At 46.1% G+C, this 14691-nt stretch overlaps 1 protein-coding gene across 4 annotated transcripts in view; it reads right to left on the bottom strand.

Annotated features, from left to right (window-relative positions):
• Positions 1-14691, bottom strand: part of HSF2 (heat shock transcription factor 2) — a 51265-nt gene that overhangs the window by 19081 nt on the left and 17493 nt on the right. The window lies entirely within an intron of this gene.

Below are 14691 nucleotides of genomic sequence, written 5' to 3' on the forward strand. Positions count from 1 at the left end.
TTCCTATTTCCATATGGGCCTACTTGGAGTCCAATAGATTAGCAAGGGCATCAATTCCGTTCATCAGTTCGCGGCTAGCCGGAGCTTACATAGTTAGCATAGTCAGTCAGCGTTACGCAGTTAGCGTATAGTCAGTACGTTCGCTGCTAGCCGGAGCTTACGTAGTTAGCAGAGTCAGTCAGCGTTGTGTCACCACTTAGATTGACACCCCCCACTATCCACGCCAGCCCAAAGAGTGGCGAGTCACGTGAGGGGACGCGGTACTCATCCACCCGACCTGTTCATACCCCCATTATCCACATCGGCGTGGAGTTGATTTTATAAAGTTAGCGTAGTCATTCAGCATTGTGAGGCGTGCTGTTGATTTTATAAAGTGTGGTGAGCGCAGTGGGCTCATTTTAGTTGACGTGTAATCCACATGTGCTCGCCACACTTTAGAAAATCAACTCCACGCCAACGTGGTCTCAAAAAAAAAAAAAAAAACCCTACCACCGAGGCCTAGGGAGGAAATTCCTACCCTCGATAACTCTGTGCTTGTTAGGCTAAAGTATCATGGGATCTTGGATGGAGCATATCATGCTTGCAAAAATTACAGCAGTATAAAAGAGAAAGTACTAGCACAAAGGTAGGCATAAAAAGGAGAGTACTCCAGGAATAGGTAGGAAGAACCTAGCAACCATGCCTCACAAAGTGTGAGAAGATGCAGAAGTGAATGTGCAATCAATGCAGAATTTTGGGTTAACCAAAACATGGTTGATTGTGTGGGGTTCTCATTAATCTAAATTTATAACTCGCACTTAGTATGCTTATTAAAAATGTAGTGAGCTTTCACGTTGTCAAAATGTTGTGCTACCACATTATTCCTGTGCAAAACCTGTAATAGAATCATCCTGTTTTCTTATTCATCACGTTTGAAGTTTCCAACATCTACTGACCAAAACTAGGATCATGAAATGTGAAAACATTGAACTTTGTATTATGTACTAAACAGTTAATGTTGTCATCTGACACAATGATTCAGCCACAGCCTCCATGGTTGCCATCGCTGATATAGTAGAATGAGCCTTCGTGTCAAACAGGTTTCCCTCTCCAACTTGAGAGTGACTAAGCACAGAAGTAACGAAGAACAGAAGTGACCACTAACCTAGCACACAGTACAAACTGTTCTAAATGCAGACAGAACACCAGACCATGAGCCTTCTATAAGCAAGGTGTCCTCAAACACATCTTATAAACACTCTGACCTAATGCTGAATAAAGTGCTTTGATTCAAATTGAATCAAGGCGAGAGAGAGAGAGAGAGAGAGAGAGAGAGAGAGAGAGAGAGAGAGAGAGAGAGAGAGAGAGAGAGAGAGAGAGAGAGAGAGAGAGAGAGAGAGAGAGAGAGAGAGAGAGAGAGAGAGAGAGAGAGAATTGATTTCATTTTAAGACACAATTACTTTAGGTATAATGGCAAATTATTTAATCAAGAACAGGGGGACCACTATGGGAACATCCTTCGCACCAAGTTATGCGAATCTATTTGAATCATGGTGGGAGGATACCAAAATATGGACCAACAACCAGCACCTCGAGAAAATAAAATGCTGATAACTGTACATAGACGACCTGTTCTTCATAAGGGATGGAACACAAGAGGAACAAAAAGAATTTAAACAATACATTAACAGCAATAACCAGAACCAAGAATTCACAATGACCGACAGCAAAGAAATGGTAGTTTTTCTCGACTTAGAGATCTACATTAAAGAAAACAACATTCACACACGAACACATAACAAAAACGTGAATGGCAACAACATGCTGGCCTACAACAGTAACCACCACCACCAATGGAGAAATAACATCCCAGGTGGACAGTTTCGGCGCATACGAAGAAACTGCACCAAAGACCATACCTTTTGAAATACAAAGCAAACACTTAGAGACGAAATTCTTACAAAAAGGATACAAAAAAAAAAAACTCTCAAAGAACAAAACAAAAACACTAATGCAGCCCACATACGCGCCGATGCCGGCGGTGCGATGCTGTACGATGGGGTGCGCGCTCCCGCGGCACCTCATCGTACAGTACAAAAAGTATGTGCTGCACATACTTTTTGTACTAGCTTTTTCTAGCACAGCATCGCATCGCATGCACATCGTATGCACAAGGCATACGATGCGATGCTGTGTGTGCTAGTTAAGCCCACAACGCACGCTGGAATCGGTGCGTGTGTGGGCTGCATTAGAAGAAACAAACTCATCACATACAAAACAAAAACCCAGAAAGAAATACCAGTCACCTTCATCACGAAATACAGCAGCAATTACAAAAATTTTGAAAGTATACTGAACCAACATTGGCACATTTTGATGCTCGACGACCAATTATGCCAAATATTACCCACAAAACCAAAAAGGGGATTTTGGTCCTACCTGTAAAATCCTTTTTTCTGAATCCATGGTGGACACTGGGACAGTGGGGTGTGGGTGGAGCTTCAGCTACAGGCACCAAGAAGATTGACAATGTTTTTGTGCAGCACAGGCTCCTCCTCCTCCACGCCCCCTACAGGCTTCAGTTTGTTCAACAGCTTATCCGCAAGGAACAGGAAGAGGAAGAGAAAAGAAAAAAGGAAACCTAGCTACCGTGGAAGTGTAAGGTTCCAGAGAGTAACGTATACACCCTCTCATTGCAGATTAGTGCGTTAGGGTGGGCGCCCAGTGTCCACCATGGATTCAGAAAAAAGGATTTTACAGGTAGGACCAAAATCCCCTTTTTTCTATCATACCAATGGTGGTCACTGGGACAGTGGGACGTCCCAAAGCTGTCCCTTTACGGGAGGGGACGCACCTGAGCTGCACTGAGGACACGGCGCCCAAAAGCAGAGTCTGCTGAGGCGAACGTGTCGAATTGGTAAAATTTGATAAAAGGTATGAGGTGAAGACCAAGTGGCTGCGCGACACAATTGTTCTGCAGAGGCTCCCTGGTGAGCAGCCCAACTGGCCCCAACCGAACGGGTGGAGTGGGCCCTGATGGAAGAAGGGACTGGCTTATTTGAGGATAAATAAGCCTGTTTGATTGTTAACCGCAGCCAGCGAGCCAACGTCTGCTTTGTTGCAGGCCAACCTCGCTTGTTAGCATCATATAAGACAAACAACGTCTCAGTCTTACGAATGCTTTGTGTTCTGGAAACATAAACTTTCAGAGATCTCACAACATCTAGAGAAACAAGTTCCAAAGAGTCTTCCAACGGAGAAAACGCAGGTACAACAATGTCCTGATTAATATGAAACTTGGACACAACTTTTGGTAGGAACTCCTTACGAGTCCGCAAAACTGCCCTGTCCGAATGGAACACTAAATAAGGAGAAGCATGTGACAGGGCTGATAGGTCTGAAACCCGCCTGGCCGAGGCTATAGCTAACAGAAAAACAACCTTCCATGTTAGCCACCTGAGATCTATTGACTCAAGCGGTTCAAACGGAGGATGTTGTAGAGCCGATAAAACCACGGTTAGATCCCATGGTTGAATTGGGGGTATAAAGGGGGGCTGAATGTGGAGGACCCCCTGCAGGAATGTACGGACTGCCATCCGTGTGGCCAGTTTCCTTTGAAACAGTATTGAAAGGGCCGACACCTGAACCTTTAGAGAAGATAGCTTGAGGCCTAAATCTAGGCCTGTTTGCAAAAAGGCCAGGATTCTGGCTAAACTAAACTCCCGCGGGGTGAGGTTTCTTTCCGCGCACCAGCCGAAAAAAGCATTCCATACTCTATAATAGACTCTGGAAGAGGCTGGTTTTCTTGCTGCGATCATGGTCTTAATGACCGGTAAGGAGAAACCTTTTGCTCTTAGAATTTCCGTCTCAAGAGCCACGCCGTCAAGGAAAGGCTGTGCAGGTTGGGGTGAAGGCATGGTCCTTGTGACAGCAAGTCTGGACGGGCTGGTAGAATCCAGGGAGGTTGAATGGACATTTCCTGAAGGTCTGTGTACCAGGCCCTTTGAGGCCAATTGGGGGCCAGAAGAATTGCTGTGGAATGCTCCTGCTTGAGGCGCCTGATGATTCTTGGAAGAAGGGCTACAGGAGGGAATATGTAAATCAGGGAGAATGGCCATGGGGCTGAGAGCGCGTCCACTAGGCAAGCTTGTGGATCTCTGGTGCGAGCCCCGTAACACTGGAGCTTTTTGTTTGATCTCGAGGCCATGAGATCTACCTGTGGGAGTCCCCACCTGGCCACCAGCTCCTGGAAGACTTCTTCGTGGAGAGCCCATTCTCCTGACTGAATGTCTTGGCGACTTAAAAAGTCGGCCTCCCAATTCTGGACCCCGGGAATGTGGACCGCTGATAAGGCCATCAGATGGCGTTCTGCCCAACTGAGGATCGAGGATACCTCCCTCATCGCCGCTGAACTTCTGGTCCCTCCCTGGTGGTTGACATATGCCACCGCTGTGGCATTGTCTGACTGAACCTTCACTGGTCTGGAGTGAACCAGTGGTCCTGCACTCTGTAGAGCCCTGAGGATCGCCCTTAGTTCTAGAATGTTTATAGGGAGTTTTGCTTCTTCCCCTGACCACCGTCCCTGGAAGGAGTGTTCTGCCAGGACCGCCCCCCAACCTCTGAGGCTGGCGTCCGTTGTCAGGATCATCCATTGGGGAATGACAAACTGGCGTCCCTTTTGTAGGTTGTGTGGAGTGATCCACCAACTTAGGGATAGACGCGTCTGCCTGGATAGAACAAAGGTCTGTGTTTTGAGATTTGTTCTGGAGCGGTTCCAGTGGCGTAGCATCTCCCTCTGGAGCTGACGGGAATGGAACTGGGCAAATTCTGCCATGTCGAAGCATGACACCAGCTTTCCTAGGACCTTCATGCATTGATGTACTGAGACCCTGCGCTGTTTCAAAAAGGAGAGTAGGAGATCTACTAGAGCCACTCTTTTGTCCTCCGGAAGGAATACCTTTTGGGCCCTGGTGTCTATCAAGGCTCCCAAGTGCACCATCCTCTGCGATGGGGTAGTGGTGGACTTCCTCCAGTTTATGAGCCACCCGTGCCTCTGAAGGAGGGACACTGAGCTTGAGATGCCTTTGGAGAGTCTCTTGGGACTGGGCTAAGATCAGGAGATCGTCCAGGTATGGTAACAGACGTACCCCCTGGGTCCTGAGTGTTGCTGCCATTACTGCCATGATCTTTGTAAAGATCCTCGGGGCTGTTGATAATCCGAAAGGCAGTGCAACAAACTGGTAGTGGCAGTCCCTGATCGCGAACCTTAGGAAGCGCTGGCTGTCTGCCCTTATTGGCACATGCAGGTAAGCATCCTGGATGTCCAGGGATGCTAGGAAGTCCCCTGGTTCCAGGGCCTGAAGGATGGACCTGAGAGACTCCATCCTGAACCTGGGTACCTTGAGATACTCGTTTAGTCCTTTTAGATTGAGGATGGGTCTGTAAGATCCGTCCGGCTTCCCTACCAGGAACAGGCTTGAGTAGAAACCTGTCCCTCGCTGAGAAGGCGGGACCTGTATTATCACCCCTGCTGTTAGCAGGGAGCCTACAGAGCTGGACAATGCCCTTGCTTTCCCCGGGTCCAAGGGGGTGCCTGTTGTGAAGAACCGAGCTGGAGGGCGACCCTGAAAGGAGAGGGAGTATCCCTGAGCAATTATGGTGTTCACCCACCTGTCGGTGGATGTGGCTTGCCAAATCTCGGCAAAAAACAACAGGCGACCGCCCACCGGTAAGCCGCCTCCCCCTCATGCTGCGGGCTTGTCTGTCTGCTTAGGGGCCAGACGGCGTCCTGCCCAGGACTGTTTTGGCTTGGAGGCCGAAGAACGCTTTGTAGAGGGCTGAGCTCTCGAAGAGGGCTGACCCCTGGGCCTCCCCTGGGGTCGGAAGGACCGAAAGGACTGGGATCTTGGCTTTGTTGGTGCTGAGGGCAAGAAAGCCGTTTTGGACGTGGCTATTGTGGTTACAATCTTGTCCAACTCGGGGCCAAAAAGGACCTCTCCTGTGAAGGGCAAAGCTTCTAGGGCCCTTTTTGACTCGGAATCAGCGTTCCATGTACGCAGCCAGAGAGCGCGCCGAGCTGCTACTGATGAGGCTGAAATTTTAGAAGACAACGCAGCTGCATCCACTGCTGCCTCTTCCAAATATGTGGCGCCTTCTCTGATTAGGTCTACTGTGGATAGCAATTCAGAACGCCTTGTACCTGAGGTAATCTGATCCTGCAGGCTGTCTGCCCATGCGCCTATAGCCTTAGCAACCCATGCCGAGGCCATGGCCGGTCTGGCTGAGACTCCTGCATTGGTGAATACTGCCTTGAGGCAGTGTTCAATCTTCCTATCAGTGGGGTCTTTAAGAGAAGCCACCGTAGGAATGGGAAGGGTGGTTGCCTTTACCAGGCGAGCTACATGTGCATCTACTTGCGGGGGAGTCTCCCACTTCTGCCGGTCTGCCTGTGCAAACGGGAAGAAGGAAATAAGGCGTTTTGAAACCAGAAACTTTTTATTTGGGTGTTGCCATGCCTCTGACAAAACTTCCTCTAAATCTGAATTTGAAGGGAAGATGGCTAATTCCTTCTTCTTCTTTTTGAAGTGAAGGGCGTCAGGCGCTGAGGCTTGGGAGTCCTCTATGTTAAGGGACATCCTAACCGCTTTAACTAAAGAATCCACCCTGGTTTGGGTCATTCTTTCCTCCTTATCAGGTTCCTCTAAGTCGACATCATCATCTGTGTCGACCATGTCCTGGTCAGCTATGTCATCACCAGAATCTGAGTTATGGGCTACCACTGGCGCCTGAGCTCTGCGCTTAGGTGGGGCCCTCAAACCTGATTGTAAGGATGCCGACACCTGAACTAAATCCTGAATGGTGGAGGAGAAACCCTGCACCCTGGCAGGTTCAGGTAGCACAGCGGTCTGTGGGGGCTGAGATGACTCCCTGGATGCAGCTAACTGTGACGCTAACTCTTTCATGGCAGATGAAAGAGTGGAAGCCCAACTGGGCTCTACTGCCTGTGGGACTGAGGGGCCCCCCAGGGGGTCCTGTGCAGAGCAGCGCTCACACATACCAGCCTGGTCTTGCACAGAGGAATAATTTTCCTTACAATTTGTACATGTGTACGCGTGCAGCTTAGGCGTTTCCCTGACAGGCTTAGCTTTGGAAGGTTTCTGTGACATACTTCACAGAATTCACAAACACACTAATGCAATGAAAAACACAGTGTATACTATCACCCTCTGACACAAAAAGGATATTCAGATGGGGGACAGAAAGCAAGACACAATACTCTCTGACCAGCGCTAATATAGTGTGGTACAGAGGGCTGCTGAAAAACCTGGTCCTGTAGCGTGTAGAGGAGCAGGAAAACCTGGTGCGCTTCTCCCTCAGTGAAGTCCTGTAATGGCGCTTACTGTACGCTGCGAGGGCGTGGAGAAGCTGAGCTCAGGCGGGAAACAGTGACTGCGCCCGCTCTGAGAGTGGAGGCGGGGAGCTGTGGATCCGGCCCGCCTCCCCTGGAACCAACAGTGCCCTGCGCCAAAATGGCGCTCCACAGCGCGGCATCCTGGTGGTCTAGTGGCCGCGCAGAAATAACTGGGTGCCACTGCCAGGGTCACCGGGCTGCACCATGCCCTGGTGACATAGCTGCTAGCGGTGTGCGCCGCGAACGGCTGTCCCTCAGAGGGACCCGCTTACCTGTGGGTGGGTGCAGCTTCCTCCGTGTCGTGAGGAAAAAACGGCAGGTCTGGCTGTGAAAGTCAGCGTGCCGTTTCCATCCACAGGGGAGCAGCGCTGCTGACGCAAGCTGTCTCCCAATCTTGTAGAAAAAATAAGTTAAAAATATGATGAAAAGTCTGACAGGGCACGGAGCCCTGTCCCCTGGTACCTGTGCCTTGAGGCACCAAGAAAAAACTGAAGCCTGTAGGGGGCGTGGAGGAGGAGGAGCCTGTGCTGCACAAAAACATTGTCAATCTTCTTGGTGCCTGTAGCTGAAGCTCCACCCACACCCCACTGTCCCAGTGACCACCATTGGTATGATAGAAAAAATAGTTTACAGAAAAGCAAAAAAATCTAAAACAAAAACACTCACCAACAGCTACCTTCCAACTGAAGAGAAAAAAACAACAACAAAAGGTTTCTTTCATTGTATGCAATGCAAAGGATGCAAAAATAAAAAAAAAACTAACAAACTGATAAAGAACTTTTCATCAAATGAGAACAAAAAGAAGTTCTAAATAACCACTTTTCCTGCGAAACAGAAGGCGCTATATAACTTCTAGAATGCCCATGCAGTCTCCAATACGTGGGCCAAACAAAAAGAAAATTGAAAACCAGAATTACAGAACATCTTTACAAAATATATATATATATATATATATATATATATATATATATATATATATATATATATATATATATATATATATATATATATATATATATATATATATATATATATATATATATATATATATATATATATCTATCTCCACTCAATCCAGCACTGCCCACCAGAATACCTTGCCCGGGTGCTCGTCCAATGAACAGGGTAAACCTGACCACATGCAATACTTCCAATAAGACACGTCACTCCGGGTCTAGTAAACTCAAAAACGTTTTACTGGTGTCAACGGCGTTTCGGGACAAGCCCGCCTTCAGGACATACTCGATATATATATATATATAACCACGTACTTGCAGCGGCACTCAGGACCAATAAAAAAACACACAGAGGCAGCCCAATGTATGCCAACGTTTCAATAAGATTTTACTTATTTTCCTCAGGGCCTAAATAAGTAAAATCTTATTGAAACGTTGGCATACATTGGGCTGCCTCTGTGTGTTTTTTTATTGGTCCTGAGTGCCGCTGCAAGTACGTGGTTGTGTGGGTGGCTACAGCGAGCTGTCCCTTTTGGCAGATGGCAACAGGCAAGATATCGTTTCATTATAGCGAGTGCCAGAACTAGGAACTGTATGTATGTATGTATGTATGTATGTATGTATGTATGTATGTATGTATGTATATGTATATATATGTATATATATATATATATATATGTATATATATATATATATATATATATATATATATATATATATATATATATATATATATATATATATATATATATATATATATATATATATATATATATATATATATATATATATATATATATATATAATTTACTTGGGCAAGGTGGCACTCAATCACAGTAAGTAATGGAGGAGCGGTGCAAGGTCCAGACTTAATTTTACAGCAACACTTATTCCTATCAAGGAAAAGAAACCAGCACTCACGATTTGATGAAAAAGAATGATGTAACAGGTCATACAGGTTAACAAGCTGTCTGCCATCCCAACAGCTGTTTCGGCCGGCAGCATGCCAGCCTTCATCAGGGGTAAAGAACGAGTGTCCCCGCAGGATATATATAGACAAGTTAATTGACATAAAAGGCGCCAATCCCGCCTCCCGCAAGCTCCGTTACGGAGCTGTCACTCAGCACCTCTAGTGGGGTGCGCGCGGCTGTTTAGATGTCAGCCGGGGATGTGGGAGGGTTTGGCTCGCAGAGGGGAATCCTATCATGACGTCAGGGGACGCCCGCTGTCAGACGCGCTGACAACCGCGCTCTGTGATAGTAGACACGAGTGAGGAGTGTGTATGAAGGGTAAGGGTGATCCAGCTGCACAGTAATGTACGGGACTGCTGCAAAGATGTGCGTGACAGCTCCCTGTCAATGGTTTATGCAGCAAGAACAAAACGATTGGTTAAAGACAGTGATGGCAATAATACCGTAGAGGTTTACCCGCATTAATCTCATGGGCACCCGCTGACCTCCTACCCATTAATGGTGTAGGGGTATTTGATAGGTATATAGACAATTTCAACGTATAACAAGTTTAGGTGCACTAAGGTACCGTACGTGAGATGCTGCACAATAGCGCGGCGGCATGTTGTGTGCATCCTCCAGAGTACATAGATGCTCAACCCATATGTTAAGCACAAATATTATGCGCCATTATAACAGATATCAGTAGGTATACTGCGATACCGTATGTGGAGTAGAATACATTGTGCTAATAGACAAAGTATTTACTCTAACAATAGAAGTTACGGCACACGGCGGTGCTGGGGATTAGTCAAATGTCAGCCAGTCTATATAAAACAGCCCATCTTAAAGTCCTCGTTGAGTCCTTCAGGGGCCAAACAATTTAAGCGGTGGATCCACTGCAGTTCTCTTTGCAATAGTATTTTATCACGGTCTCCGCCTCTGTGCAGGGGTGGTATGTGGTCAATAGGTGAGCACTTCAGCTCACTTATTTTGTGTTGAAGTTCCTTAAAATGTCTGGCAACCGGTAGTAATTTCAGGTCCAGTTCACTTGTGCCCGGAGTCAGGCACTTTTTTATTGATGACCTGTGTTGGCCAATTCTCTCCTTAATCATCCGCGACGTCTTGCCGACGTAGACTAGGTTACAAGGGCAGATTAGAGCGTATACAATATACTTGGTATTGCAATCGATTCTGTGTCTAGTCTTATAGATTTTCCCATCTTTGGGATTGGTAAAGCGGTCTCCAATTTTCATGAATGGACAATTAGAGCATCCTGTGCACTTGAAGGTACCATTCTTTTTGGATAGCCAGTTCCTGTTCATGGTCTTGCTACGTGAGACGTCGGTAACCACCAGCATGTCTTTGAGGTTAGGACCTCTTCTGTAGGCAAAGCGAGGAGGAGTTGCAAGTATTGGTCCCAGAGTTGGATCACTGGCAAGTAGGTGCCAATGTTCATGAATTTTGTCCTTAATGTGCTTGGAGGCCACAGTGTAGGTGCTGGAAAAGTTTAGACGATTTAGTTCATCCGGTAAGCGTTCCTTGGTTTGTAGTAAATCATCTCTTTTTAATAACAGTGCCTTCTGGTATGCTGCTTTAATATCATCGGGGTGGTACCCTCGGTCCTTGAAGCGTTGTCCCATTTCAGTTAACGCCTGTTGTAAACTCTCTGGCTCAGAATTAATCCTGCAGACTCTTACCATCTGCGAGTATGGGAGTCCCCTTTTCAATGCAGTAGGGTGAAAGCTTTCATTCTGTAGCAGAGTGTTTTTATCTGTTGCTTTGGTGTAGATTTGTGTTGATAGCTTCAGGTCCTCGAGTTTAACCGTTACATCCAGAAAGTTAATTTGTTTGTCGCTTAGATTCATAGTGAATCGGATGGTGCCGTCAATGGTATTCAAATGATTGAAGAACTGTAGCAACTTGGTTTCTCCTCCATTCCATAGTAGGAATAGGTCGTCTATAAACCTTACATAAAAGACGACGTATTTGGAAAATTCTTCATTATGGTAAATGTGTTGCTCCTCGTACGCTGCCATATAGAGGTTGGCGTATGCAGGGGCCATGTTAGACCCCATGGCTGTGCCTTGTCTTTGTAGATAGAACCTATTTTGAAATAGGAAATAGTTCTTGTTTAGGATCACCTCCATTAGGAGTGAAAGGTATTCAGTCGGGGGACCGGTGTAGACACTGCTTGTAGTAATAGCTTCTCTACACGCTTGCACACCCCCTTTATGGGGGATATTTGTGTAGAGGCTTGCCACGTCAAGGGTGACCAGCAAAGTCCCTGGTTCGATATCTGTTTGTTGGTTCAGTTTTTTTAGGAAGTGTGTAGTATCTTCAATGAAGCTGGATGTGCACCTTACGACTGGCTGAAGGAAAAAGTCTACCAATTGAGACAGTGGTTGACATAGTGAGCCTCTTGCACTAATAATTGGGCGTCCCGGTGGTGCTGTAAGTGATTTGTGCACTTTGGGGAGTGTAGAGGATGGGAATTTTGGGGTGTTTTTGGGTTAGAAAATCGGCAGTTTCTTTGTTTATATATCGATTAGTAAGACCCAGTTGTATTATTCCATCGATTTCCTTCTTGTACCTCCAGGTGGGGTCATGGTCAAGTGGAAGATAGCAATCAGTCTGCATCAATTGGTTTGTGGCTTCTTTCACATAGTAATCAAAATCCATTAGCACTATTCCTCCTCCTTTGTCTGCAGCCCTTATTATCAAGTCCTTGTCCTCTTTGAGAGTTTTGATTGCCTGCATTTCGTCAACAGACAAATTTCGGTAAGAGATTTTTTGCTTGGAGATAAATGGACAGGTATCCCTTTTTAACACTCTTAGGAAAGTGTTGACGGAGGCATTCTGCGTCGGAGGGTCAAAGGTACTGGGGTTTTTTGGAGTGCTGGTTTTGTTGCTGTATGGTGTCGCTGTTGGCGGCGTTGGGTTCCGCTGGAAGAAGTCCTTTAATCTTAATTGTCTCCCTAATTTCCACATATCCACTTGCCACTGGAAATCGTCCTGTAATAGTGTCGGCACAAAGGATAACCCTCTTCCCAATAGGGATTCTTCTGGAGGTGTCAGAGTATGTTTGGACAGGTTGAAGACTACCGAGCTGTATTGTGTCGCCGGTCCCGCTTCCTGCCTTTTTCTCCCACCTCTGCGGGTGGGTATTGCAGGTTTTTTGGCGGTCGTCTCTGTCTATCACCTCTGGCCAGGTATTGTGGTCCTTGTTCAGAAGTGGTCGGGGCGTCAGAGTCACTTGCAGATGTTTGCGAGTGGCTATCTATGTCAGTAAAATACGGTTGTTGTCTCCTCCCACCACCTCGTCTGAAGTTGGGTCGTGGTCTCCTGTTGTCAATTCTTGAAAACCAGGTGTAGACTTTGCTTTCTTTATAATCAAGCTTCACCTGTTTATATTTGTTTTTCTTAAATTTGAGAAGATTTTCTTTGTATTTCTCCAGTTCTTTGTCAAGCTTCTTCAACAGCTCACCATCTGATTGGCTCAGTGATTGGTAGGGTTCAGTTGCACGTACCTCAGCGATTTCTTCCTTGATGTTTGTTAGATCTATGCTGGTCTGTTCGATCACAAGTAACATCAGGTCTTGTGAGCATTTATTTAAGATGTTGCACCACTTGGTGCAGAAATCATTATTGTGTCTGCCCAGCGTTGGTTGATTCCTTAATCTGAAGCCACGGGGTATTAGCTGCTCCTTGTGGTATTGGGACAGTGTTAGTCCATGTAAATGGAGCTCGATCTCCCGTTTACTCAGTTTGAGTAGATCCGCATAAGTTTCCTCAGGGCTATCCTTATCAAAAGCCAAAGTATCTGTGTCAGTGAACAGAATTCTCTGCCTGTCGGCATCTGAATATTGGAGGGTGGAGGTGATATCTGGTCCCGGTTGTTGAGACATAAATGCAAGTAGGTGGTAATCACTTGCTCACAATGTGTGGTCACAGTGGGTTGTGTGGAAAAGGTTAGAAAAAAAGGGTTTCAGAAAAACTTAAATGAGGAAAAAATGTGCAGTTAGCTTATATTGGCTAGGTGCACTAGTGATTATGTTCAGCCAGTCGTAAGGTGCACATCCAGCTTCATTGAAGATACTACACACTTCCTAAAAAAACTGAACCAACAAACAGATATCGAACCAGGGACTTTGCTGGTCACCCTTGACGTGGCAAGCCTCTACACAAATATCCCCCATAAAGGGGGTGTGCAAGCGTGTAGAGAAGCTATTACTACAAGCAGTGTCTACACCGGTCCCCCGACTGAATACCTTTCACTCCTAATGGAGGTGATCCTAAACAAGAACTATTTCCTATTTCAAAATAGGTTCTATCTACAAAGACAAGGCACAGCCATGGGGTCTAACATGGCCCCTGCATACGCCAACCTCTATATGGCAGCGTACGAGGAGCAACACATTTACCATAATGAAGAATTTTCCAAATACGTCGTCTTTTATGTAAGGTTTATAGACGACCTATTCCTACTATGGAATGGAGGAGAAACCAAGTTGCTACAGTTCTTCAATCATTTGAATACCATTGACGGCACCATCCGATTCACTATGAATCTAAGCGACAAACAAATTAACTTTCTGGATGTAACGGTTAAACTCGAGGACCTGAAGCTATCAACACAAATCTACACCAAAGCAACAGATAAAAACACTCTGCTACAGAATGAAAGCTTTCACCCTACTGCATTGAAAAGGGGACTCCCATACTCGCAGATGGTAAGAGTCTGCAGGATTAATTCTGAGCCAGAGAGTTTACAACAGGCGTTAACTGAAATGGGACAACGCTTCAAGGACCGAGGGTACCACCCCGATGATATTAAAGCAGCATACCAGAAGGCACTGTTATTAAAAAGAGATGATTTACTACAAACCAAGGAACGCTTACCGGATGAACTAAATCGTCTAAACTTTTCCAGCACCTACACTGTGGCCTCCAAGCACATTAAGGACAAAATTCATGAACATTGGCACCTACTTGCCAGTGATCCAACTCTGGGACCAATACTTGCAACTCCTCCTCGCTTTGCCTACAGAAGAGGTCCTAACCTCAAAGACATGCTGGTGGTTACCGACGTCTCACGTAGCAAGACCATGAACAGGAACTGGCTATCCAAAAAGAATGGTACCTTCAAGTGCACAGGATGCTCTAATTGTCCATTCATGAAAATTGGAGACCGCTTTACCAATCCCAAAGATGGGAAAATCTATAAGACTAGACACAGAATCGATTGCAATACCAAGTATATTGTATACGCTCTAATCTGCCCTTGTAACCTAGTCTACGTCGGCAAGACGTCGCGGATGATTAAGGAGAGAATTGGCCAACACAGGTCATCAATAAAAAAGTGCCTGACTCCGGGCACAAGTGAACTGGACCT

The sequence above is a fragment of the Crinia signifera genome, chromosome 3 (assembly GCF_055691185.1).
Source record: "Crinia signifera chromosome 3, ASM5569118v1, whole genome shotgun sequence".
Taxonomy (NCBI): Eukaryota; Metazoa; Chordata; class Amphibia; order Anura; family Myobatrachidae; genus Crinia; species Crinia signifera.